Here is a 27,788-nt window from a genome sequence, read left to right on the forward strand (position 1 = left end):
ATTGGGCAACTATTAGTGTGCAGAATTATTATGCAGCTAAAGGAAAAAATGCCTCTCATTTGTTCATTTTCATCTGTTAAAGTGAGAATAATAAACAAACAACTTAAAATTTACAAATTAACATTTGACATTTCAAAAAACAAAGCAACTAATATAGCCATCCTTCTTTTTAGTAACAGTGATAAGCCTTCAATTCAAGGAGTCTGTCAGTTTCTTGAGCTGTTGACGATCAACTTATTGTACGGCAGCAATCACAGCCTCTCAGACATTAAGGTGAAGGGGTTTACAACCCCTTTAAGGCCCTTACTAGCTTAGCCATGCAGTGGAGTACTTCGATGCATGTGAAGGAGCATTGTCCTGTATAAATATAATGGTCTAATTGAAAGATGCAGACTTTTTCCTGTAGCACTGCTTGAATAAAGTGGCTTCTAAAAACTGGTAGTAGGTTTGGGAGTTGATGTTGAGTCCATCTTCAACCCGAAAAGGTCCAACTAGCTCATCTTTATTAATACCAGCTCATACCAGTACCCCACCTCCAGCTTGCTGGCGTCCAGACACATCTATCTGGTCCGTCAAGAGTCACTCATCTCATCAGCCCATAAAACCTTTGAAAAATCTGTCTTCAGATATTTCTTGGCCCAGTCTTGACATTTCAACTTATGTGTCTTGTAATAGGGCTTCAGCCTTCCTTACCTTGGCCATGTCTCTAAGCACTGAACAACTTGTACTTCTGGGCACTCCAGGTAGGTTGCAATTCTGAAGGATAATAATGGGTTCCTGGTAGCTTTACGTTTGATTTTGCTCAAATCATTGGCAGTTGATTTGCATTTTTTTTTCTCTCAACATGTTTCTTGCGACCCTGACGACTGTTTGCAACAAAACATTTGATGGTTCTGTGATCACGCCCCAATATCTTATCAATTTCAAGAGTGCTGCATTCCTCTGAAAGTCTTTACAATTTTGACTTTTCAGAGTCAGTTAAAGCTCTTTTTGGCCCATTTTGCCAGAGAAAAAGAAGCTGCCTAATAAATATGCGCACCTTGATATACCGGATATGCTTAAATCCAATAAAAACATTCACGTTTATACAGCTTGGAGTTGGACAATATGCATAAAAATTATGATTTAATTATGCTCACTTGCTTAATAACTGTGCACACAGCAGGTGAATGTAGTATATACTGTTTAACACTTTTTTTTACCCCTATATAAAAAAAAAATAAAAAAAACAACACACACAACACTTCCTACACCAGACAGAAAAGGATACCGGATTTTTGGACTAGAAGACGCAATTTTTTCCCCCAGAAATTTGGGGGAAAATGTACCCTGCGTCTTATGGTGCGAATATACGATAAGCACCACCCCCCGCCGCTGGCACCGCCCCCTGCCACAGCTCGTATCACCTCTTGTTACCACCACCGGAAGAGAGGCAGGAGAGCAGGGGACAGACTTCTAAACCCCTCGTGGGTGCCGGGCGTGGCTCTTAGGAACGATGGCCGGGGAGGAGGAGGGTGGACCGAGGACAGGACGAATAGGCAGGTCGCTGGGATAATATGTAAGGCAATGGTCACTCTGCATTTTCTATGGTAATGGTAACTCTGCATTTCATGGGCACTGGAAAATATTTTAGTACACCATTTGGTTGAGAATACCGTATTTTTCGGATCATAAGACACACTTTTTTCCCCCAGAAATATGGGGGAAAATGTGCCTGCGTCTTATGGTGTGAATATGCGCTTGGCACCACCCCCCTGCCATGCTCCGGAGTGCTCCGCGGCCTCGGCCTTAGGAAAGACCGTGACTTTGGCCTAGCTCCAGAGCGGCGGCCATCTTGGTGCACCCACCGTTTGCAATGTGATCACTCCGTCAAATGATGGAGCGATCGCTTGTAAACAAACCGGTTCCTCTCTCCCCTCTGTGTACAGATCTGTACAGTGGAGGGATGGCAGCAGCGCTGTGGGCTGCATGTGTAGTGCCCACAGCGCTGCTCTGTGACAAGTGCAGTCACAGCCATCCTTCAATTCCCTGCCATACCCTGCCAATACTCGCTGATACCCTGCCAATATTTACCAATACCTTGCCAATACTCTACGATACCCTGCCAATAATTTCTATGGTAATGGTCACTCTGCATTTTCTATGGTAATGCTCACTCTGCATTTCATGGGCACTGGAAAATATTTTAGTACACCATTTGGTTCAGAATATTTTTTTTTCTTGTTTTCAACCTCTAAAACCAGGTGTGTCTTATGGTCAGGTGCATCTTATGGAGTGAAAAATATGGTAAATAAGAGGCCCGTTATTTTAGTTTGACTCCAAATTGATGAGCTGCAGCATTTTTCATGCACCACCTATTTTTTGGGTACCCGTTTTGTGCAATTGCACACAATTTTTAGCCTACAAAAATCGGTTATTTTTCAAGTCAACATAGTCTGATTTTTTTTTTTTTTTATTAAACCCGTTCACAATAGCCCTCGTGTAACATCATCCCAAACTAGTCAGTCAATGAATTCAAGAAATTGTGATGGAAAATGCTTAATATCTGGAAATATTAACTATAGTTACCTGTTTATTAACCATGTGGGATGGTGCTCAGCATAAACAAGTACACCCCTTTTGAAAAGTAAGATTTTAATCAATATCTCAATGTACACAAGAACTATTTCCAACATTTTGACAAAACAGTTTTATACATTTGTTTAGTTCATTACATAAAAGTAAGGTTAATAATATAACTTGGATTACAAAATCTTCAGTTTTATTCAATTTAGTTGATGCAAAAGTGAATATAACAACAAACTACTACTACTACACAACAAAAACTACTACATCTAGCATTTTGTATGACCTCCATGATTTAAGGATAGCACCAAGTCTTCTAGGCATGGAATGAACAAGTTTGCGACATATTGCAACATCTTTTTCCAATTCTTCAAGACTGACCTCTTTTAGAGCCTAAATGCTGGATGGGGAGTGATGCTCAACTTGTCTCTTCAGAATTACCCATAGGTGACATAATTGGCCACTGAATCACTTTCACCCTTTTCTTCAGAAATACAACAGTGGTCTTAAATGTGTGTTTTGGCTCATTGTCATGTTGGAAAAGTGCACGACAACCAAGGGCACGGAGTGATGGTAGCATCTTTCATTATACAGCAGTACATCTGAATTTATGACGCCATCAATGAAATGCAGCTCCCCGACACCAACAGCACTCGTGCAGCCCCACAGGAGGACAATGCTATCACCATGTTTTACTATAGAAACCATGTACTCCTCGCTGGCGCCAGTTTTGAAGCCATCAGTTCCAAAAACATTCATCACCCAGAGTCCCAGTAGTCTTCTTTTTCGGTATGGGCCCTGGCAAATTCTAGCTGCTTTTTTGTGCATGGGCTTTAGGAGAGACTTCCATCGTGGACCACACCCATGCATGCCATTCCTCTGCATTGTATGCTGTATTGTGTCATGGTAAACAATCACCTCACCCCTTTCTACTTCTTTAACTGCAGTAAACTTGCATGGCGATTTTCTTCAACCCTTCTCATCAGAAGTCGCTCCTGTCGAGGTGTTAAATTCCGTGGATGGCTTGGATGTCTCTGTGAGATGGTTGCAGTTTCATCTTTGTTAAATTTTTGTAACACTTCTACAGTATTCTGACTGATAAGTAAAGCTTATGGAAAGGGGTTTTCTTTGTTAAATAACACCCTTTTATAATCAACTATCTGCTGTTTAATGAATAATTAGACGCACATGCAGTTGAATTCTTAATAAGGATTTTGTTGTCTAAAATTTAGCTTTGCTCCTAAGACTTTAATTGGGATGTATTCATTTTTACAAGATGGTCTTAAATGCATTTGTTAGGAAAAATATTTTTTTTTTGTGTGCAAATGAACAAATCTTGGTTGCAATCAATGGCTCGCATTTGTGGGAGCATTTTGTAGTATAGTACCCCATAGAAAATGGGGATCTGAAAGGAAAGTAAAGTTTTTTTTGACAAATCTGTTGGGGTGTACTCATTTATGCTGAGCATTGTATATCAACACCTACACATTTTGGGGGCCCTTGTACTCATGTTAAATAGTTGAAATTTATTTCATTTTGTGAAAATATTTGTAATAGTATTAATAGTACAAAATAAGTAATTTTTTTTAGACCAAATGACTAAAGGCTGCAGATGCACTAAAAACCTTGGAAATTAAGAGGTTTAAAGTGATTGTAAAGTTTTGTTTTTAAAAAAACAAACAAAAACATACATGTTAAAATTACCTTCTCTGTGCAAGGGTTTGCGTAGAGTGGCCCCAATCCTTTTCTGGGGTCCCCTGGAGGTGCTCCTGGCTCCTCCTCTTAAGTGCCCCCAAGGGGAGCCACTTTCCATGGGAGTACGCATGCGGACGCTCTCCTGAATCCTGCTTCTGCGTCCATTGACATAGACAGCAGGACTCGGCCCCACCTCCCGTGTCACTGGATTTGATTGACAGCAGTGGGAGCCATTGGCTCCTGCCGCTAATACTCTAGCCAATGAGGACCCGAGACAGCAACTGGAGATGCTGTGCTCGTCCATGTTGCTGAAACGATCAGGCAAGAAAACGGGGGCTGCTGCCGCACAGAAGGTTTTTCACCTTAATGCATGAATGCATTAAGGTGAAAAACCATGACACTTTACAACCCCTTTAAGTCCACCTTAAAACTACCCAGTACACAACAATGCAGTGATTTTTTTTTTTTTTTGTACAGAGCAAACAGCTTTGCCACCGGGTAAGACTAGGTTAACAATGATGCAGTTCTGCAAGCCACAATTGTGCACCGGCACAGCAGCCCATTCATTTAAATGGACTCCCATGCCTCCTGAAATGGTGGAAAAATGTCCCTGCAATATTTTTTTTCTTCAGACCCACAGCGGGAAAAAAGGTGCAGACCCACAGCGGGGAAAAAAGGTGCAGACCCACAGCGGGGGAAAAAAGGTGCAGACCCACAGCGGGGGAAAAAAGGTGCAGACCCACAGCGGGGAAAAAAGGTGCAGACCCACCGCGGGGAAAAAAGGTGCAGACCCACCGCGGGGAAAAAAGGTGCAGACCCACCGCGGGGAAAAAAGGTGCAGACCCACCGCGGGGAAAAAAGGTGCAGACCCACCGCGGGGAAAAAAGGTGCAGACCCACCGCGGGGAAAAAAGGTGCAGACCCACCGCGGGGAAAAAAGGTGCAGACCCACCGCGGGGAAAAAAGGTGCAGACCCACCGCGGGGAAAAAAGGTGCAGACCCACCGCGGGGAAAAAAGGTGCAGACCCACAGCGGGGAAAAAAGGTGCAGACCCACAGCGGGTAAAGGTGCAGACCCACAGCGGGAAAAGGTGCAGACCCACAGCGGGAACCACCTGCACAGATGTGAACCTAGTTTTAAAAGAAGTGGAAAATCAACAAGCTCTACTGGCAGGATAAACAGGTAATAAAACTCTATAAAACAGAAACTGCTGTGTTAATGCAGACCACAACATACCGTATATATTCATGTTACTTTTTCCTGTAGTTCTATTTTAAAGAAGAAAATCCCTCTAAACTGTCATGCCGATTGGCAGCATTTTGTGATTCAGCAATCTTAGCTAATTAACGAGCTTTATTTTCAACCTCAGCCTCTTGTTAAAAAGTGCAAATCCCTTATGAATATAAAACCCTCTTGTAAATTACAATCACCTGAACAGGCCAATTATGTTCATTGCATCACTGAAAATCTGCTTGTCAAGGCTCCAATACATGCAAAACGAACTAACAGATGACGACGCTTTAACTGTGCAGCCTAAACAGAAAGCTAGAAGATAGGGGGATAATGTCAGTAAATTCAGCTACGAGCCATAAAATGTAATTGTAATGGCAAGCAGGGTGCAACCATGCAAGTGAATGGATCAGTTTGATCCCAGAACCAGGGTGGATTAAAAAAAGAAAAAAAAATTATATATGATTTTTTATTTTATTTTTCATCTAAAATAAATAAATAAGCCGATTTTTTTGATTTTCGAATTTAATTTAATAAACTTCTTTTGGAGTAAGAATCTATTTAAGATATATTAGTAATTTACTTTATTCACCATGAAATGGAGCTTAGTTATGTAGCATGAGGTTGTATATTCTGCAATATTAAAATTTTTGGTAAACACATTCAATGAATCCAGATAATGTGCACTGCATTGTGCATTCACAGAATTTTACAGTAACCATCAGATAAAACAAAGTTCAGGAATATTCCTTTATCCCATTGTTTTGCAAATCTATGTACACTACAAACTGTATGACTGAAGAGAAATGCATCTGTACCAGGCTCTAAGTGTGAGGAGGAAGGGCAAGCAGTAAAAATTAAAATGAAACCTTCAAAAAGCTTAAAAATGTTGTGATCTTTGTGCAGATAGCTTGAAGTGCTTTATTCCTCCCTTGTGGAGCAAAAAGGCCGTAAAAGAGACCTAGTTTGGTAATATTTACTAACTTGACAGCTTATTTTTTTAAATAGGAAATCTTTATTTTGTTTGCAAATATTAAAAACTAACTACCAGCAAGAATAAGTCCTTATATTTAAAGAGCACCTGTCATTTCAGATCCATCATGGCAGCGCCTTTTAGTGGCCATCCATTCAGCGGCTGCAGCCATGCCCCTCACCTTGTTGTGTCACTGCCACATCACCAGCTGTTCCATTAAAGTAAAGGGCACTGTTGGTGAGTTAACAGCGGGTCAGAGGAGGAGCTGCTGCAGGACAGAAATGACAGTTGCTCTTTAAGGGTCCTCCGCTGAGCAGGAAGATGACAGGTCTGTCTCTGTACACTGCGCAGGGACGGACCTGTCACAGCGCCGCTCTCCCCTATGGGAGATCAGGTGACGACGGACCGCAGTGTCCGTCGTCATCCGATGACGGATGGAAAAATTGCTTTTTTTCCTCCGTCACACTTTTTCGGATCGGAGCGGGTCGGATGTCAGCGGACTTGTCACCGCTGACATCCGACGCTCCATAGAGCTCTATGGAGCATCCGTTCAGGTCCGTATAAAAAACTGACAGGCGGACCTCAACGGATCGTCCATGTGAAAGGGGCCTAAAAATTATGATTTAAAAATCGAGTTGATTTAAATCAAGCCTTTTTTGCTATCGATTTAAATCAAATCCACCCTGCCCAGAACTATTGCCCATGTCACACAATTCACAGATCAGAGCCTCTGTTTGCTGCTGGTAATGAGAGCAAATGTATCTAAACACAGCAGAGGTCCACAGCTACCCCGACGGTTGAGAAAACACAGCGTACATAGGCCCACCCATGTAATGATACATGCTGATCAGAGATGACTTCATGCAGACAATGACCTACAAAAAGGTTGTCATCATAACCATGCCTTATTCATCCAGCGTGATTCACAGATGCCGTTTACACCATCAAGTCAAAAACAGCTTGCTAATGTCTTCTATTAGAACATACTCGCTTTGCATTCATGAAAACACTTTTTGATCAACACAAATGTCCCTTTTACACATTTCAACAATGGGGTTGAAGCACAGAACATTGGAACCAGCATGTATGCTGCACAGACTGTAAATTTTATGTTATACCTTTTTTCTTACATTTTTTTTTTTTGAACAAATGGATTCAGTTCCAATGATGAAATCAATTATAAAAACTCAACCTAAAGCACATTTGTCTTGTTTTCATATGAACAGAAAATATCTGTGCAAAATCTAAAAACAAGAAACATAGGCAGTACATCTCTGCAATATATGCATATTTTTCTCATGATTTGCTTTGTAAAATATGCTGTAGGTACAGAAAAATACCTGCTGATCCCAACTAACTGTAGCAGACAATGCTGCCTATGCTGTACTGAAATCACACAAGGGCTGTCTGCCTTGACTTGTTCCTTGTTGAACTATAGAACACTACACTTCTCATCTCATCTAAAAAATGGAGATGTTCTGTAGTCCAACAGAGAAAAACATTTCTTTGGATGTCAGTGTAGCAAAGGCAGAATCATCCGTTTACTATAGGAAGCTAGGAGCGAACTGGATTTTCAGCAGAATCAACATGTCATTTTTTTAAGAGAAAAAAAATAAATAAAAATCACACACACACACACACAGTGTTCAGCATAAATGAGTACACCCCTTTTGAAAAGTAAGATTTTAATCAATATCTCTTTCCAACATTTTGACAAAACAGAGTTTTATAGAACATTTGTTTAGATCATTACATGAAAGTAAGGTTAATAATATAACTTATATTACAAAATCTTCAGTTTTACTCATATTAGTTGATGCAAAAATGACATTTTAGGGGTGCTGAAATTAATCATTGCATCGTGATCTGGGTGTCCCCGATGCGGCATCGATGAATACGATTGGAAAATTATCAGGTGACATCATCCAGACTTGCCCCACCCCACCTGGGAGAGTCTTCTGAGCGTAGTGTTAAAATTACTGTGTTTTAATGCCGTGTTACAATGAAGTACCCCGCTGTATGTGCTTTTTTTAAAAAATATGGAACTTCATACCGAATTTCACAGTACAATAAATGCCGCTCATGTGACTGCTCTGCCCGACCCGCCTCTCACGTCTCTCTTGATGTCAGCGGGGAATTCTCAGCAGGTGGGGCTGAGAATTCCCCACTGGCGTCAGGAGAGACGCGAGAGGCGGGTCGGGCAGGGCAGTCACATGAGCGGCATGTATTGTACTGTGAAATTCGGTATGAAGTTCCATATTTTTTTTAAAAAGCACATACAGCGGGGTACTTCATTCATTGTAACACGGCATTTATTAAAACACAGTAATTTTAACAGTAAGTAGAGTACAAATGTGTTTTTACTCTTACACCTCGCACTCGTGCTGACAGTTCCCTGGGCTTCCCCTTTGAACATTCCACTGTTAACCCCTAGTGTGCTGAAAGGTGCAAACAGGAATGCCAAGGAACTGTCAGCACCAGTGGTGGCCCGTGCATTGTGGGGGGGGGGGGGGGGTTAGTTAAGTGATGGCTACATTTGACGGCCACAGGTGGCTGCATATGATGGGCGAGGTTCAGTATTTTTCAGTTTGGTTGCGCCCCCCAAAAATGTGACCAGCAGCTGCCACTGGTCAGTAGAGAGACAGTACAGGGAACTTCACAGGGCTGTTTGTCGGCTGTGGATTGTAATCCCTCCTGACCTCCCAGCAGCAGTGTGTGTGAATGCTTGTTCCCTTATCGTGCACCGGATTAGTGCACTTTTTAAGGAAGTGAGGTTATTTTTTAATTCAAAGCGGAGTTACAGTCAATTTTTTGTTTATTAAAAGTCAGCAGCTACCAAAAAAGTGTATCTACTGACTTTTAATAAAAAGACACTCACCTGTCCCACAATCCAGCGACGTGGCCACCCAAATCCTCCCTTCTCTCCCCTGCCTGTCCACAGCGCTGGCTATACTTCTGTGGGCATCTGGCTGTGACAGCTTGCAGTTTCACAGCAGGGTGCGCATGTCTCACTGCGCTTTCCTGCATAGCCGGCAATTTTATTGGGACTTGTGATGTGTCCCAGAAGATTGGAGGGTGGAAGTGGGAGCTCGCTGGTAATCGTGATGCATCGGGAATCGAATTGTGAGACCAGTGAAGATGTGCACCCCTAAACGCATTTACCATTTTGTATGCCCTCCATGATTTGTAAGGACATTACCAAGTCTTCTAGGCATGGAATGAACAAGTTGGTGACATATTGCAACATCTATCTTTTCCCATTCTTCAAGAACCACCTCTTTTAGAGCCTAGATGCTGGATGGAGAGTGATGCTCAACTTGTCTCTTCAGAGTTCCCCATAGGTGTTCAATTGGGTTTAGATCAGAAGACATACTTGACCACTGAATCACTTTCACCCTGTTTTTCAGAAATGCAACAGTGGCCTTAGAGGTGTGTTTTGAATCATTGTCATGTTGGAAAAGTGCACGACAACCAATGGCTCGGAGTGATGGTAGCATCTTCTCTTTCAATATAGAGCAGTACATCTGACTTTATGACGCCATCAATGAAATGCAGATCCCCGACACCAACAGCACTCATGCAGCCCTACAGGACACTGACACCACCATGTTTCGCTGTAGGTACCATGCATTTTTCTTTGTACTCCTCACCTTTGTGATGCCATACAGTTTTGAAGCCATCAGTTCCAAAAACATTTATCTTGGTATCATCACTCCAAAGTACAGCGTCCCGGTAGTCCTCTTCTTTCTCAGTATGGGTCCTGGCAAATTTTAGGTGGGCTTCTTTGTGCATGGGTTTTAGGAGAGGCTTCCTTCGTGGACCACACCCATGCATGTCATTCCTCTGCAGTGCACACCGTTGTGTCACGTGAAACAATCACCCCAGTTTGGCTTTCTACTTCTTTAACTGCTGTGCACTTGCAAGGCGATTTTCTTCAACTCTTCTAATCAGAAGAAGCCCGTGTCGAGGAGTTAACTTATTTGGACGGCCTGGATGTCTCTGCGAGATGGCTGCAGCTCCATCTTCGTTAAATTTTTGTATCACTTTTGCTAAAGTATTCTGACTGATAAGAAAAGCTGATCTTGTAGCCTTCACCTTTCTTGTGTAAAGAAATTATTTTCTTTCTCAGGTCTTGTGATATTTTCTCTTCCATGTGGTGCCATTGCTGACAGCATAAAATGGGAAGGGGTTTTCTTTGTTAAGTAACCGCCCTTTTATAATCAACTGTTTGCTGGACACCTGTTTAATGAATAATACATTTTTATGAATAATTATTCTTGTTAAATTAGGATTTTGTTGTCTAAAATTTAGCTTTGCTCTTAAGACCTTCACTGGGGTGTATTCATTTTTGCAGCATGGTCTTGAATTAATTTGTTAGGAAAAATACTTGTTCAATTGCTTGGTAATACAAATTGCTAATCAGCCAAACAGCAGCAAATCAATTGCAATTAGGCATCTAGACGTGATGAGGACGACTTGCTGGAGTTCAAACCAAGAATCAGAATGGTGAAGAAAGGGGATTTAAGTGACGTTGAACATGGGATGGTTGTTGGTGCCAGACGGGCTGGTCTGAGTATTTCAAAAACTGCTGATCTACTGGGATTCTCACGCACAACCCTCTCTAACGTTTACAGAGAATGGTTTGAGAAAAAGAAAATATCCAGTGAGCGGCAGTTGTGTGAATGAAAATGCCTTGTTGATGTCAGAGGAGAATGGGCAGACTGGTTGCAAATGATAGAAAGGAAACAGTAACTCAAATAACTCCTCAATACAACCAAGGTATGCAGAATACCATCTTTGAACGCACAACACATCGAACTTTGAAGCAGATGGGCTACAACACAACAGCAGAAGACCACACCGAGTGCCACTCCTATCAGCTAAGAACAGGAAACTGAGGCTATAATTTGCACAGGCTCACCAAAATTGGACAACAGAAGACTGGAAAAACATTACCCTGGTCTGAAGAGTCTCGATCTCAGCTGCGACATTCAAATGGTAGGGTCAGAATTGGGCATAAGCATGAAAGCATTCATGACATTGCGTGTCCTAAGTAATCTAAGCTTTATACCTTAAAGGTGTTCTAAAGCCTAAACATTTTTACCTTAATACTTTAACCCATTCAGTAATAGCCCTCACACCCCCCCTCCCCCATACATACCTGAGTTCTCACTCGATCCAGTTCTCTGCCCATCTGCAGTGGGTCTGTCTTATCTCTCCCCGCTGTCATAGGTTTTATGGAGGCAATGCGAACCACTGGCTCCCACTGCAGTCTGTCCAAACCTGTGGCGAGGGAGTGGGCCGGGTTGTGTCATCTGTGTCTATGGACACAGATAGCAAAGCTCAGGATCAAGCCCACACAGGTACCCCCATAGCAAGCAGCTAGCTATGGGGGCACGCGCAGAAGACCCGACAAGAGGAGGTTTGAGGCCGCTCTGTGCAATTCCACTGTACAGAGCAGGCAAGTATAACATGGTTGTTATTTAAAATAAAATTCCTTTACAATCACTTTAAAAGCATTGCCTACATGCTTGTCGGCAACATGCCTTAACTGACTTATCAAAGGAACTTTGTCAAGATAAAAATAAAAAAGCTGTTATTCCTAAAGTGCAGGAACAGGATCCCTAGGCTCATATTTTTGTACTTTGTACAGTTGTCCTTTAATTATTTGCCCACTCCCCCCCGAGTGCAGTTCACTAGGATAAATATGTACCTGTATATTTTCACTGTGTGGTCCCATTCCTGGGTGGAATAGCCTCTCACTGGGTCTTACTGGCCTCCCTCATTGAATCAACTTAAAGTGATGCTAAAGTAATTTTTTTTTTTTTTTTTAAATAACAAACATGTCATACTTACCTACTTACCTCCACTGTGCAGCTCGTTTTGCACAGAGTGGCCCCCGAACCTCGTCTTCTGGGGTCCCTCGGCAGCTCTCGGCTCCTCCTCACATCAGATAAGCCCCTGGGAGAAGCACTCTCCCGGGGGGGTTACCTTGCGGGTGTGCTCCAGAGTCCAGCATTCGACATCCATAGACACCAAATGCAGGACTCGGCCTCGCCCCCCAGCAGCTACATCATTGGATTTAATTGACAGCAGTGGGAGCTAGTGGTTGCGCTGCTATCAATCTATCCAATCAACAGCTGAGAACCCCCTAGCAGAGAGACGGTGCGTTCCAGTGGGACAAGTTTGAGGGTTCAGGCAAGTAAAACGGGGGGGGGGGGGTTACAGGGGATGGGGACTGGTCACTGACAGGTGTTTTTTCACCTTAGCGCATAGGATGCATTAAGGTGAAAAAACACAAACCTTTACAACCCATGTATGCCATCTCACTCTTTCCTATGAGAGGCTGTACTCCGAGGAGTACGGGTAGATCATTTCTTAGACAAAAGGGTTGTGCAACTGCAACAAGATACACAAGCATACTTCAGCAGACTATTCTCAAACAGAATAGGTGGGATGAATTAAGGCAAGTATAGTTTATTTAAATAAATAAGCAAAATGTTTCAGAGAAGCGATGGAGCTCTGGTCCACAACCTTCTGTCCTTCACCTCTTCCTAATGGTCCATAAATGTAATGCAAAGCCTCGCCAACCTATAGTAATGTATGGGAGCCAGGAGAGGAAGGGCTAGAGCTCAAACGTCAGAGCTGAAAGTCAAGATTTGCATATTGGGTGACCTGAGATTTTACAGCTACGTAGGCGCCAGTTCATTTCAGCTCTGCTGTCACTACTGGTACATTTTAATTGTAAATTTCTCCCACTTTGTCTTCATTTTTCCTTCCTGTAGTCTCCTGTGAGAAGTAGAAGTGTATGTAGTAAGTGACACATTTTTGACACCAGCAGAAAAGTGGCAGGTCTGTAATCATCGTTCTTGATGGCTTCTAGTACATTCTGAAACTGAGTTTTACAGATAAGCAATCGTTATAATAATGGCAAGCTATTTTATCTTGTACATCACGCTCTGAGTTTAATGTCTAAGATCTGTATTATTTGACCCGATAAGTATGATGTAACAGCAAAGAACTTACTTTCTGCGTAAAAACATGTTCAGAATCAAAACTGGCATATAAAAAGATCAGAGAAAAAATAAATGTTGGAATGTTTTTGAGCTGCAAATCGAAGTGATTCTCGGTACTTTTGAATTTGTCCAACAAATGTTAAAGTGAAAAGGCAGAAGGTGTTTTTTTATTTTTTTTAATCTTAAAGCGGTTGTAAACCGCTGAACTTTTTCTTCTACCCTGCAAGGTAATGACATAATGTGCTAGTATGCATCGCATACTAGCACATTATGTTAAACTTCTCTTAAAACGAAGCTCTTCCAGCACCGAGAGGTCAGAGCTGCCGGCGCTCCCATCTTCACTCGTCTTGCTTCCCGGCTGTGACTGGCCGGAGCCGCGATGATGTCCCTCCTGCGCATGTGCACAGGAGCCATCGTTTACAGCACAGGGCTCTGAAAGAACGGCCTCCGAGGTTGTCACCGGCTGCATTTACAGTAATTATCTCCTAAACAGTGCATGTTGAGGAGATATTTACACTACCTATAGATAAGCCCCATTATAGGCTTACCTATAGGTAAAATTCAGAGATGGAAGTTTACTTCCACTTTAATGCATTTTATGCGTTAAAATAAAAATCCTTCTGTGTGCAGCAGTCCCCTAATACTTACCTGGGGTCTCTAGATCCAGCAATTTGGCAGAAGTGTCTTGGCTGCCCGCGACTCCTCTCCTCATTGGCTGAGACAGCACAACGCCATTGGCTCCTACTGCTGTCAATCAAGGTCAGTCAACCAATGAGGAGAGAAAGGGGGTGGTGACACAGTTCAATGTCTGAATGGGCACAGGGGGCTCGGGCGCCCCCATAGCAAGCTGCTTGCTGTGGGAGCACTCAACAGGAGGGAGGGGCCAAGACCACCAAAGAGGGACCCCGGGAAGAGGAGAATATGGGCTGCTCTGTGCAAAACCCCCTGCACAGAGCAGGTAATTATACGTTTTGTTATTTTTAACAAAAAAAAGACTTTACAAATACTTTAATTTTGACATCAAATTTCAAATACGTTTTAGTCATAGTCTTTTGACTAAAATGCCATTTTAGTTTTATTCGGATTTTAGTCATCTGAATTGTTTCAAAAGGCAAAACCACGCCTCTATCAACTGATGAAGGAAGTGTGAGTTTGCCTCTGAAACAGTTCCGGATTGGCTACTAGCACCCAGGTTTTTGACAGCTCCATCTGACAGTTCTTCTGAGGTTCCCACGGCGGAGGCTCTCCAACAGCTTTTCTGGATCTCATCACCGGCATCTACTGCCTTTCCATGATCCCAGCCACTCCTGACCGCTTCATATTAAGCTATTATTATCTACTACATTTTAGCTCAGTTTTCGTTCGTTGATATAAATTGGCATTGATTTTCATCAACTGACGAAAATTCGAATTGATTTCCATCTAGTTTTCGTCACTGAAAACACGTCTCTGACAAAAAGAATGATGAAAATATTTTCGTCAATGACATTAACAAGATGGTCCCTCTGCTGCCACTACTGAGAGATTAACACAAAACTCTGGTCTAAGCCCAGATTCATACTGAGCTGCGGGAATGAAGCCTTGTGAGTTCAGCTGAACTCGCACAATTTCACTCCCGCATGTCAGTCCCAATTTCGGCTGCGATTTCACAGACAACTCTGTGGGTTTCTGCACAGATGTCAATGGAAATCGCACCCCCCGAAATCGCAAAAAGAAGAAGAAAGGGCACGAGCGGGCAGATCCGTCAGGCAGATCGGATCTCCCCGCCTCATAGAACAGCAAACCGTGTCCGTGTCCACTCTGCATACACGGACCTGTCATCCATCTGCTCAGTAGGTATTAGCGGACAGATTACCTGCTGAGCAGGCGGATCCGTTGCCAGAGTCTTCTCCATGTGAAAGGGGGCTAAAAGTTACTGCTAGAGTGCAAAGAATGATGAGAAAGCAGTAAAGAAAAATGTTTTTTTTCTCTCTCCATTTTCTGCATTTAAACTGACCAAAGTTTTACTAAACTCTCTGTACTGGATCAAAATTATTATTCATATGGCACAGTAGATTGTTTGCCCAGATGAAACCTTAATGTGGGATTTTGTCATTATCTGTGTAATCCCTGGCAAGGATTGCACGCCTTCACACTTTTAATCACAAGAAAAAGCAAGACTGACAACAGCCAAAATGAAGGATTATCTATCCTATAATATAGTTTATGTTCGTTTCAGTATTCGATACTTGAATGTTCCTATACACAAACTGCAATCATACATACAATGTGGGGATATCCTGACTTATGATGTATAGATTTGGTAGTTTCTAGTGAATTTTGTTATAATTCACTAGAAAGCATCTGGAATTCAATAGACTGTCCACAGTCCGATTTATTATACACGGACTCTAGATAAAGGGCATTGCCATATTCCAATAATGTTGTTGTCCAGTAAACCCCCTTCCCCTACCTGAACTGTACATTTACTTCGAACCAGACCCAACGTATCATAACATTCACCATAAAATCCTCCATCTGAACAAAAGTACAGGAGACAAATTATAAGCTCCTAACCCCACATGCTTTACATACATATTACCTGAACACCTCAGCACTTTGCTGGAGATGTCAGGGAGGGGTGCGTTACTACATATATTTCGGTCTCATCTGAAGCTATCCAGTTTCTAGTCTACAGTCAGAACAACTATCCAGACATTTACGGAATATAATGTCCCAGACGACCCGACCTTCTTTCTATTGCATGTAAACACGATATCAACTAAAAGATACAAAAAGTCGTACACCACTTGTTAAATGCCGCAAAATCCTGCATTTCACTTCAATGGAAAAGTCAAACCCCACGAACCGTGGCTAGTTGGATCCGGAGGGTAGAGGACATTAGTCAAATGTAAGACCTAGTGCTCACTGCAAGGCACCAACAAGAAAAATATAACAAGACATGGGCGCTCTGGAATTCATTCTCTCCCTAGAGGATATCACCCTTAGGACTTCTTTATGAGGTTAATATCCGAGTAAGCATGGACTTCAAAGCCACCCTGAATCAACCAGGGTCCTCCCATACCTCCCCTTCCCTACTTCCTCCTTGGATTTCCCCTTCTTCCCTACCCTTGTGTGCCCTCCCTTTTCCCTGACCCCCCCCACCGCTAGCGATGGAGTTCCACCCAGATGGGGTGGTTGGGAGAGGAGACAGAAGGTGACCGAAGCTTTCCTTCCTCCATCACCTCCTATCGGAGGATTTATTGATGAAGAGGGCTTTGACATCTTAGCATTCATTTTAGGAGGTATTCGTCACTTGATATATAATCACAAGCTTGAAAATGTACCGTATATACTCGAGTATAAGCCGAGATTTTCAGCCTCTTTTTTGAGGCTGAAAGTGCCCCCCTCGGCTTATACTCGAGTCACCGCTGTCTGACTGCCCGAACAGCGTGTCGAGCAGACAGACAGCGGCCATTCTACCTTTCAAAAGCCGCGCCTCCGCCTCCGCCTGTGATAGGCGGAACACTCAATTTCCCAGCAGTCAGTGTTCCGCCTATCACGGACATCGGCTCATCCTCGGATGAGCCGATGTCCGTGATAGGCGGAACACTGACTGCTGGGAAATTGAGTGTTCCGCCTATCACAGGCGGAGGCGGAGGCGCGGCTTTTGAACAGGGGAATGGCCGCCAGGGCGCCGACGAAGAGCGGCGATCCTGGCATGGGACGACACGGAGGCTCGGGACGGGACGACACGGAGGCTCGGGACGGGACGACACGGAGGCTCGGGACGGGACGACACGGAGGCTCGGGACGGGACGACACGGAGGCTCGGGACACAGGTAGGCTGGACACACAAGGCTGCACGGACACACACACACACACACACACACGGATGGATGGATGGACACACACACACAGGGATGGATGGATGGATGGACACACACACACACACACACAGGGATGGATGGATGGATGGACACACACACACACACAGGGATGGATGGATGGACACACACACACACACACAGGGATGGATGGATGGATGGACGCACACACACACACAGGGATGGATGGATGGATGGACGCACACACACACACACACACACAGGGATGGATGGATGGACACACACACAGGGATGGATGGATGGACACACACACAGGGATGGATGGATGGACACACACACAGGGATGGACGGACACACAGGGATGGACGGACACAGAGGGATGGACGGACACACACAGGGATGGACAGGCATATCTCACCCTCGGCTTATACACGAGTCAATAGGTTTCCCAGTTTTTTGGGGGTAAATTGGGGGCCTCGGCTTATACTCGGGTCGGCCTATACTCGAGTATATACGGTATATGAAATTAAACCCTGTCTCATCTCTTCCTCCATGTGTTGATGTTAATTATATTTTTTTCCCTTCCTTTTTCTGTTGTTTTTAATATATATCTGTATTCTATTGTCCTAGCCCATGTTGGATGTTAATAATAATAATAATAATAAAAAATTATATTTGAAAAAAAAAAAACCCTTCCCCTTAAGCTGCCCAATTTTTCTTCATTCCACCACAGGAGCCTACCCAGCCAGCAGAATACAATGATTACTGCTACCGGCTACAGCTGGGTATGTACATAAACAGCAATCACACCACACGTGAGGTATCACCACTAACGTCAGATCGAGAACAATAATTCTAGCACTAGACCTCCTGTGTAAATCTAAAGTGGTAACCTGTAAAGGATTTGAACAATATAATCTATATAATTTGTCGCCGTTCTATAGACCTGCGCAATTCTAAAGTTTTGACTGCTAATGCAGATATTAATTTTGACTGCTGATGCAGATACTGCCGGCCAGGGATCCTAATCCAGCAATCATCTTCCCTGCACAGATTCAAACAGGAAAGCCTTACTTTGATTCGACTGAAGGTTTTCAATTCTAACCGAAACCCTGATGAGGGGGGGTTCCTTTGACCCCCGAAACGTGTTGGCTGTCTTAACACAATATCAATAAATTAATCTTTTGGACTGGCGCTCCTTCCATATATGAACATCTTTTTGGTAGTTTGAAAGCATGACATCCATTTACTCTGCGGAACATCATCTTTTAGAATTGACCAAACAATTGGGCATTATATTGTGTTTTTGTGCATTAAAATTCATTACGTGTATGCTTTTTTTAACTGCATTTAAAAAACCGCAGTGCAAATACCGTGCAAAATAAAAAAACTAACACCCAACATTTTATTCTCTAGGGCCACTGCTTTAAAATATATATAAGGTTTGGGGGTTCTAAGTAATTTTTTTGCGAAAAAATACAGATTTTTACCTATATCTGAGAAGGGTTAGAAAAAGGCCTCAAGGTCTTCACGTGGTCAACAAGCTGGGGGACCATAGCACAGAAAAAAAAAATTAAACCAGATTTGAGCTTTTAGTTATTTTACTGTGTGCAATGTGTTCATTTGGGGTTATTTACAAAAGGCAAATCCACTTTGCACTGCAAGTGCACTTGGAAGTGCAGTCGCTCTAAATCTAAGGGGTAGATCTGAAATGAGGGAAAGCTCTGCTGATTTTATAATCCAATCATTTGCAAGCTAAAATGCTGGGGGTTTTTTTTCCTTGCATGTCCCCCTCGGATCTACAGCGACTTTACTTTAAAGTGCACTTGCAGTGCAAAGTGGATTTTACTTTAGTAAATAACCCCCTTGTGTAGTACCAGCTAAAACCAGATCTGTCAACAACATAACTAAAAAGTCAACCAATTTACTAAAACAACCAAGCTTGCTAAATCTCTGCTTCGCTTCCGATGACGAATGCTGAACTCTACAGAGCGTTCCCATGAGTAAGACTTCAGGAGACAAAACACCCCTGTTGTAGAGGCGATGGATCTACTTTAAGATGTTTACTCAAGAAAGGCATTTTGTTCTCCACCCTATAATGGCATCCTGTGTTTTATTCCAATGATTTTAGGCTTACGAAGTGAACAATAAGCTCTTGGTATTTAGTGACAAGTTAGCTGAAGACCACTCAGAAAAAAAAAAAATGTATGTTCAATGTAAAGTAGATATTGTCTTCATATAGAATTATTATTGAAGATGTCTCTAAAGAGAACGATTGGGGCAAAAATTTAGAGACCAGTGACCCAGGTGATAAATGCACCCAACCCATAGCTTTTTAACTTATTTTATCCTGCCCACAGCTGGCGTCAGTCGTCTCTCACACAGGTCAGCCTACCATGGCCTCCTTTTCTCCCCAGCAATTCAAAACCCTCTTCTCCAGCCCACCCTCCCAAACCTTTTAGTCTCCAGTCTCAGGTGTGTCATCACTGTATTGACATCGGATGCTAGGACTACAAGTATACATTATTAACCACTTCAATGCCAGGCCCTTTTACCCCCTTCTCATTTTTTTTTTTTTTTTTTTTTAAGACAGATAGCGCTTTCTCCTGGTGGTATGTAAATCACCACTTTGTTTTCTAAACAAATGAAAAAAGACCAAACGTTTTGAAAAGAAAAAAAATGCTTCTGTTCTAACATTTTGCAAATAAGTAATTTTTCTTCTTCTCTGATGTGCGCTGATAATCAGTGTAAACGACATGCTGACAGGCTTGCAGGTTAACTGCTCTCCTTTCCTCCCACAGACACAGTATGGAAGGAAAGGACTGCCAATAACCGGCAAGTTTGTTTATGTGTGATTGGACACAGCTGATCACATGGTAAAGGGCTACTGTGATTGGTCCTTTACCACAATCTGTGATCAGCTGTGTCCAGGGGACACAGCGGGTCAGAGAGCGCATCCGATGCACACCACAAAAGCCATGCATGATGCAGGGCTCTGGGAGGACATCTATGGACACCCTCCCAGAACTGGACGACTGCTGTAGCCGTTATTTGATGGAAACAACCTATTTTGTTTAAAATAGAAATGTAAAAGAAAAACTTTTGTGTCTAGATATTTAAAAAAAATTATATATATATATATATATATATATATATATACACACACTTATTTCTTCTAAGTGATCACTATCTGTTCTCAGTTGCAACACACTGAACTTCCCAGTAAAAGACTGTGCAGGGAAGGATGGTGAGTCTGATCATTGGAGGAGAGCACACTGGGTTCCCAGCATAACTAGAAAACTGACCATGGTGTGTTCTCCTACCTAGTGTGGTCAGTTTTTAACAGGAAAGCAGAGGAACTGGCAGGCACACCAGAGATTTCACACACAAAGAACGGGATACTGCTTTATACAAGTATATGGTAGAGCAGGCACATATCAGGAATATGAAGTGTTGGGTTTACATACTCTAAGTGCTTGCCCTAGTATCACAGAAGGACAGCACTTTGTCCAAGCAGACCCCCTGCTGCTACAGCCAAGCTCTTGGGCTCTCACACTGTGTAAGGTAAGGGGGTGCCCTGATGTAAAAGGAGGAAACTCTGATGGAGACCCTGATGTAAGGGGGGGGGGGGGCTCTGATGGGTAACCAGGTGAAGGGGGGGTGCTCAAAGGACTCTAATGGGGACATAAGGGGGTGCCCGAGAGAGTTTCTTGGTCACATCATACAAAAAAGCCCCAAGTAAAACATAGTCATTTAAATATTAATAATTCATTTATAAAACAGATTTATTTTTTTTAGGCTTGCAAATATTTGTAAAATATACAATGTGGCCCTCATAGTACTGATTAGTCTGGAACACAAATTAAATTTGGAATGGAACCTGTGAACCCAAAATAATTCTCCAACGTATTCCTCTAAAGAGGTTAAACTGCAGTAGTGCATTGCTGTGCCATTCATTCCTAATAGTACCCAAGCACACCTTGCCAACGCAATGCATGGTAACACACAATTGTCTCATAAAATACTGCATGCACCTTTTGTGGTGAGTTCCCCCCCCCCCCCGGGATTTTAGGTAAGAGGGGGGGGGGCAATTTGAGTGTGAGGAATTTGGGAATGTACCATGTTTAGTGGACTAAGTCTTTAGTTCAAAATTATTCTGGTACTATTTGTCAGTGATGACAAAACAATGACAGAAGAAGAAATACGAAAAAGCAGTCAATTTTGAATTGATCTTCTATATAATAAGTGAAAATTTTCTAAGCCTAAACAGTATAATTTATAGCAATAATGTCAATTCATGAAGTGACGTTTTAAAACCTCCATTTTATTTTTACTGCAGCTAATAAGAAATCAATTCTGCCGCAATAAAAGGCACCTCTCCGTATCATGAGACCAGTGGTACAATGGTACATTAACATCACCACTGGGAATAGGGAATCAATCCATTCCAATATATTGTAACTCTGCAGAAGGGAAATTTTCACTCACCCAAATGCTCCTCACGCATATGACAACATACATTAAAGTAGAACTATGGGTAAAACTTTTTTTTTTTTTTTTCTTAAATTGTGAACACAGTAAGAGAGGGTGATCACACCTGACAGTTTATTTTGTGCCATCTGTGTCCCATTGGAGAGATTTCTCTTCACTTCCTGTCCTATAACTAAAAGAGGAAGTGGGAGGGAATCAGTCTAAAGTGAGGCAATCCTTTGTTGTCACCGGGGTAGAAGGGAATATTTCCCCTTTATTAGCGTTCTGGTGACAACGCAAAATGTGCAATTTTCTTTTACAACCATTGATAAAAGATCAAATAGAAAGGGTGAATCTCTAAAAAGGGACACAGAAAGCAGGAAAAACCTAACACTTCCACACTCTAGCAAATTTTTTTTTTTTTTTATAAAAAAAAAAAGATTTTGCATTTAGTTATATTTTAGAGACTTATCTACCAGGTGTTAAATGCATATTTTAGGCCTGAAAATTTGTTAAAATCTCCAAGTATTATTTCTGAAAGCGAGACCCTGGAGAATATAATGGTTGCATTGTGCTCTTTTTTATGTCACATGATATAAGTACGTTTACCAAATGCACATATTTTCAGTGGCAAATACAATAAAAGGTACTGAACACAAACACTACAATATACAGTATTACCCAATTTTTTGGTAATATATAAAAAATGAGGTTGGGTAGCGATGAGTAAATACAAACTCAACATGTCCAGCCTTAAAACTCCATGTGCCAGTAAAATAGTGACAAAATCTGGTATCCAAAATTGCCCATACATCTTTAAAAAAAAAAAAATGTCCATACACGGCACTTTAAAAGCCTTTACCAGTCATTAGTTTAGAGGTAACTGTAGATAAGGGCTCCAGAATTATTTCTCTCACTCTAGTGTTGGTGGCTATATTTAAAGCGGGAGTCCACCGGGACTCCGCGTTTTTTTTTTTTTTAAAAGCCAGCAGCTACAAATACTGCAGCTGCTGACTTTTAAAATAGTGACACTTACCTGTCCAGCGCGCCCGCGATGTCGGCACCCGAAGCCGATCGCTAGGTCGTCTGTCGGGTCCTGCCGTCGCCATCTTGGGTATGGGAATCAGGAAATGGAGCCTTTCGGCTTCATTTCCCGGTTCCCTACTGCGCATGCGCGAGCCGCACGGCGCAATCCGGACGGTCCCCGCTGCCTCTGGGAACTGTGTGTTTCCCAGCAAGCAGCGGGGCACTTGCGCAAAGGGGCGGGCAGTTGCGGAAAGGGGCGTAATCTACGCCCCTTTCCGCAGACAGCTATCCCGGAAATGGGTGCAGTTACCTGGATTATCCAGGTAACTGCACCCCCCTCCCCCCTGAAAGGTGCCAATTGTGGCGCCGGAGGGGGGGGGGGGGATTCCGATGAGCGGAGGTCCATTTTAGGGTGGACCTCCGCTTTAACACCTATTGCACACTCATTGTCTTCCTACACAGACATACCAGCTGCATGTGATTTGTTCTTATGCGAGTGTACTTTGGGACCTTATCATTGTTTTTTTTTTTTTATTATTATTATATGGTACTTTTGTTCTACTTTTTTTGTTTACACACAGCATTTGCCAAGTATCGACAGGCCTGCAAATGCACCAATACCTGAAACCGAAACTTTCAGGCTCGGTTCTTTGAGCTGTCAGTCTCCCCTGTTGACAGCTGAAGTGTTAAAGAAGTCTGGTAATTGGAGCTCTCAAAAAAAAAAAAAAAAGCAGCTGGCAATGTTTATTAACAACATTGCTCAGCCACTGAAACACTAATAAAAATAAACATTGTTTGTTTCTTTTTTAATCTGTTTCTTCAACTGCAGATCAAAGGGATGAACAAATGTTCCTCTGTTTAACCCCTTATTAATCCTTAATTTACTCCCTATTCTCTTCCATTTAATTATTTTCCTGATTTTTTTTTTTTATAAACTATTTTTATAAATCTATTTTATAAACGATATAAAAAAAACATTGTTTGCTTTATTTGTGAATATTTTACACATTTCACGTTAAAAAAGCACAATATAAAAAAAAAAAAAATCTATTTATTTAATTTGTAAATAACTTTTCAATGCTTTGTACCATTGCTGATAGCTGAAGGAAAAACAAAACAGTTTCGGTAGGTATTAGTAACTGGTATCGGTAAATAATAAAAAAAAAATAATAATAATTAAAAAAAAAAAAAAATTATATATATATATATATATATATATATATATATATATATATATATATATATATATATATATATATATATATATATATATATAAAAATTGGTATCGGTGCATCCCTAAAGCTAATGAAGTATGTGCAATATGCGGCTACTGCTGTTTTATGTAATATTATTACTTTTATCCCCCCTGTGCAGTCAGTGCCAAAACTTACCATAATCGGAGTGCTCCAACCAGAATTGTAAGTCGCCCGCATTGCAGCCCGTCCAATCTGATAACATCTTGCATTCTTTTAAAAGTATGCAAGGCATTCTGAGATTGGAGGAAGTGCAGATTAACACCACAAGCTCTTCTCCTCCAGTCACACAGCACCTTGCATGCACTGAAACGGCAGTTTTCAGCATTGATGAGCTGCAGAGTGAGTGATCGAGCGGCCGGCTGTGATCTGAATACTCCAGACGGGGCTGAAAGTTTCAGCACCAGACATTTAGTGCTGAGCATACTGAAAGTAAGAGTATTAAATAACACATCAGAGGCCGCACACTGTACACACTGCACTAATGTTCATTCATTACAGTGAAAATGGCTAAGCATCGTCTTTGGCTGGAGTTTCAATTTAACAAAACAAGTTCACCCATCAGAAGATTTCTCCTCTATTCCTGTTCTGGTGACAACTTAAAATTCCGTATTCTCTAAATTTTTTAGCCAGATGGGGAGAATCTCATTAACATGGACAATGATAAACTAAAAGTGCAATATCTCAACATCCTATCCATAAATTAAAAAAAGAAAAAAAGAAAAAAGAAAAAAAGGAAGAAGGATTGTGGTTTTATATGTGCTAAAAAAAAAAACCCAAGACAGACTGCATAGGGGTTGTCAGTATAAGTGTATCTATGGTCAAATTTTCAAACCATACATTTATTTCCACATCACATTGCAATTATACATTGTATTTCAATTATTTCTAGCCTACTCCTATTATTTGAAAGACCTTCAAGTTTGTAAGGTTACTTTGTGAAGATCCACATTTACTTCCTAAATTCTCTGACACATAGTCACTATGTCCCGTGAGTAGCACTGCTGTGTCACACATTTCACAGAACCTGCCTTCTAAACCACAGAGGTGCTGAGAGGAGTTTCAGGAGGCGGTACAAGGATCACTACTTGCAGACAGCAAGGTACCATGGGATATGTAGTCCTTAGAAATAGAAAGTAAATGGCAGAGAGGAAGCTGCAGATGTTGCTCACACACAGGTTATGCTCTGCCAACTGTCACATGAAGCGGGTATTATACCAGTCCGGGTACACAAAGCACTGGTGCAGTACTCAGCCCAGATCTGCTAGAACAGAGCACCAAGGGAAGAAGACTATAAATGGGACCAGGAGGATCACACAGCATCTCAGTGTACAGGTGTAATGGCACAGACCGAGGCCTGCGTACCTCCCTCCTGAGCACTCACTGTACAGCTACCTCATTATCCATAGACACTGTGGCACCCTGCTTTGGTATTAGTCCTAAATGTGCACGCTGGGACATTTAGTTCCCCTGATGCCAGTGTCAAGTCACATTCGGCTGCCCATCACATTTTGCTACCCGCTGGAGTGGTCATGCACGACGGCGCCATATGCGTTCCAACACAGGGCTTCTTGCGGGTACGGCCTCGCTTCACTCGGCATAAATATAATCAAACTCTATGTCCACTTGGATGGTGAGGCTTGAACCTGGATTCAAGGGTGGAACGCATACAGTGGCGTCGCGCACGAGCAGTCCAGCGGGTAGCCAACTGTGATGTGTCGCCATATGTGATGTGATGAAACACCAGCACTCACTGGTCACCCATAGGCACTGTGACACCCTCTATCAGTACTATACTGAGCAGTGCACGCTGGGACTTGTAGTTCCCCTTATGCCAGCAATCACCTCACTATAAAGCTCACTGGTTACCCATAGACCAATGATGGCGAACTTTGGCACCCCAGATGTTTTGGAACTACATTTCCCATGATACTCCACTACACTGCAGAGTGCAAGAGCATCATGGGAAATGTAGTTCCAAAACATCTGGGGTGCCAAGGTTTGCCATCACTGCCATAGACACTGTGACGCCATCAGTATTATTTCTTGCAGTGCATGCTGGGATTTGTAGTTCCTCTGATTGCAGCACCCATTATAGAGATCAAGGATTACCCACAGACACGGCGGCACCCTCTATCAGTGTTATATTTTGCAGTGCATGTTGTGACTTGTAGTTCATCCAACTACTAAGCTGCCTGGTTACCCATATAGACACGGTCCATCTGCACTATTTCTTGCAGTGCATGCTGGCATTTGTAGTTCTTCTGATTGCAGCACTCATCCTAGAGGTCAAGGATTACCCATAGACACTATAGCACACTCTATCAGGGTCATTCTGCACAGGGCATGCTGGGATCTGTAGTCACCGCTGTCAGCGCTCATTCTAGACTCCCCGATTACCCATAGACACGCTGCACCCTCTACTAATATTCTCCTAGCAGCACATGCTGGGATTTGTAGTCCCCTGCAGATGGCATCCCGCTCTATAGACTGAGGGTGACGCAATGGCGCCCTCTAGGGACGCGGAGCCGGCAGTCCATACTGGGACTAGTGGTTCCCCCTGCAGCAGGCGAGTCCCATCAGTCGCGGGGAGGTGAGTGACGTCACCTGGGGTGCTGTGCTGCCCTCTAGGGGACGGACTCGGCATGTGGCCCGGCGGTGCCCTTGTTGCAGTCTACTTACCAGGGGGTTCCTCATGCCGGGCTGGCGGCACAGGCTCCCTCCGTCCTCCGCTCTCCCCGGCCAAACGACACGGCTTCTCAGTACAGTCCGCGCTGCAAAGGAGGGAAGGCCACCGGCCACCTGTTCTCCCCGCCGTCCGGTTCCTGCCTGCTGCGCGGCCCGGCTCCGTGTGCCCCCAGCTCCGCTGTCACTGCCATGTCCGGCCCGACGAGAGGAGAGGCGGGGGGACGAGAGAGGAAGCGCACCAGCCGGGAGGACACCGGCGCCCCCTGGCGGAGAGGAGGGAGCAGTGCAGGCGGCCCGCAGAGAGGAGGGATGGGGGCACGTGGTGTGCAGAGGGGACTGGCACAGAGACATTGCTGCCAAACACTCTGGTTGCCATGGTGACCCTGTGGCTGCAGTCCATTCAATCACTGAGCATGAACCAGGATGCAGTATATGGGAAGGCAGGAGCTCTGTCTGCATTTCTCTGACTTTCCTCACTCTGCCATTGGTCAGTGACCACAAAATATAGAAGTAGAGGCAAAACTTTCTCTTTTCACTTTGGATCGAGGAGGGGGAGCATTCAGATCGCTCTTCAGAGAGCATTTGACTGGCGCTTTATGGCTTCCACGCTGCCTGTTTTTAACCACTTAACGTGGAGATCCACCCAAAAAAAGAAAATCATGAATGTGCCTAAAATTATTTTTTTTTTTTAAATTTGGAATTATTTTTTTTTTTACTCACCTCTAAATGTCTGTTTTTAGTGGGTCCCTCATAGTCTGCCTCCTTCAGTGCCCGGGCTCTTGACGTCATTTCCCCTCGGTGCAAGAAGGGCTCAGCTCTGCCCCCTCCCTCTTGTCAATGATCTGGGACACGTGACAGGTCCCAGATGATTGCGCAGCCAATCACGGCACGCAGCGCCGCACATGCGCAGTGGGTGCCCGGCTGTAAAGCCACAGCCTGGCACCCACCGTTACAATGCGCCGCCGAATGGAGGAAGAGACTAGCGGGGTTTCGATCCCCCGCATCGCTGGACCCTAACGTCAGCAGCTGCAGTATTTGTAGCTGC

The 27,788-nt window shown here is 43.1% G+C and overlaps 1 protein-coding gene across 1 annotated transcript in view; it reads right to left on the reverse strand.

The window, feature by feature from the left end:
* The window catches only part of ZFYVE9 (zinc finger FYVE-type containing 9), a 134,298-nt gene extending 107,323 nt beyond the window's left edge, over window positions 1-26,975 (reverse strand). The window contains exon 1 of the mRNA XM_077453333.1: window positions 26,738-26,975. The gene's annotated coding sequence lies outside the window, so the exon portion shown is untranslated. The remainder of the gene's footprint in view (window positions 1-26,737) is intronic.
* Window positions 26,976-27,788: the final 813 nt, after the last annotated feature.

This window comes from Lithobates pipiens, unplaced genomic scaffold (genome assembly GCF_037356315.1).
Source record: "Lithobates pipiens isolate NorthernLeopardFrog02 unplaced genomic scaffold, aLitPip1_a1.2 Scaffold_23, whole genome shotgun sequence".
NCBI lineage: Eukaryota > Metazoa > Chordata > Amphibia > Anura > Ranidae > Lithobates > Lithobates pipiens.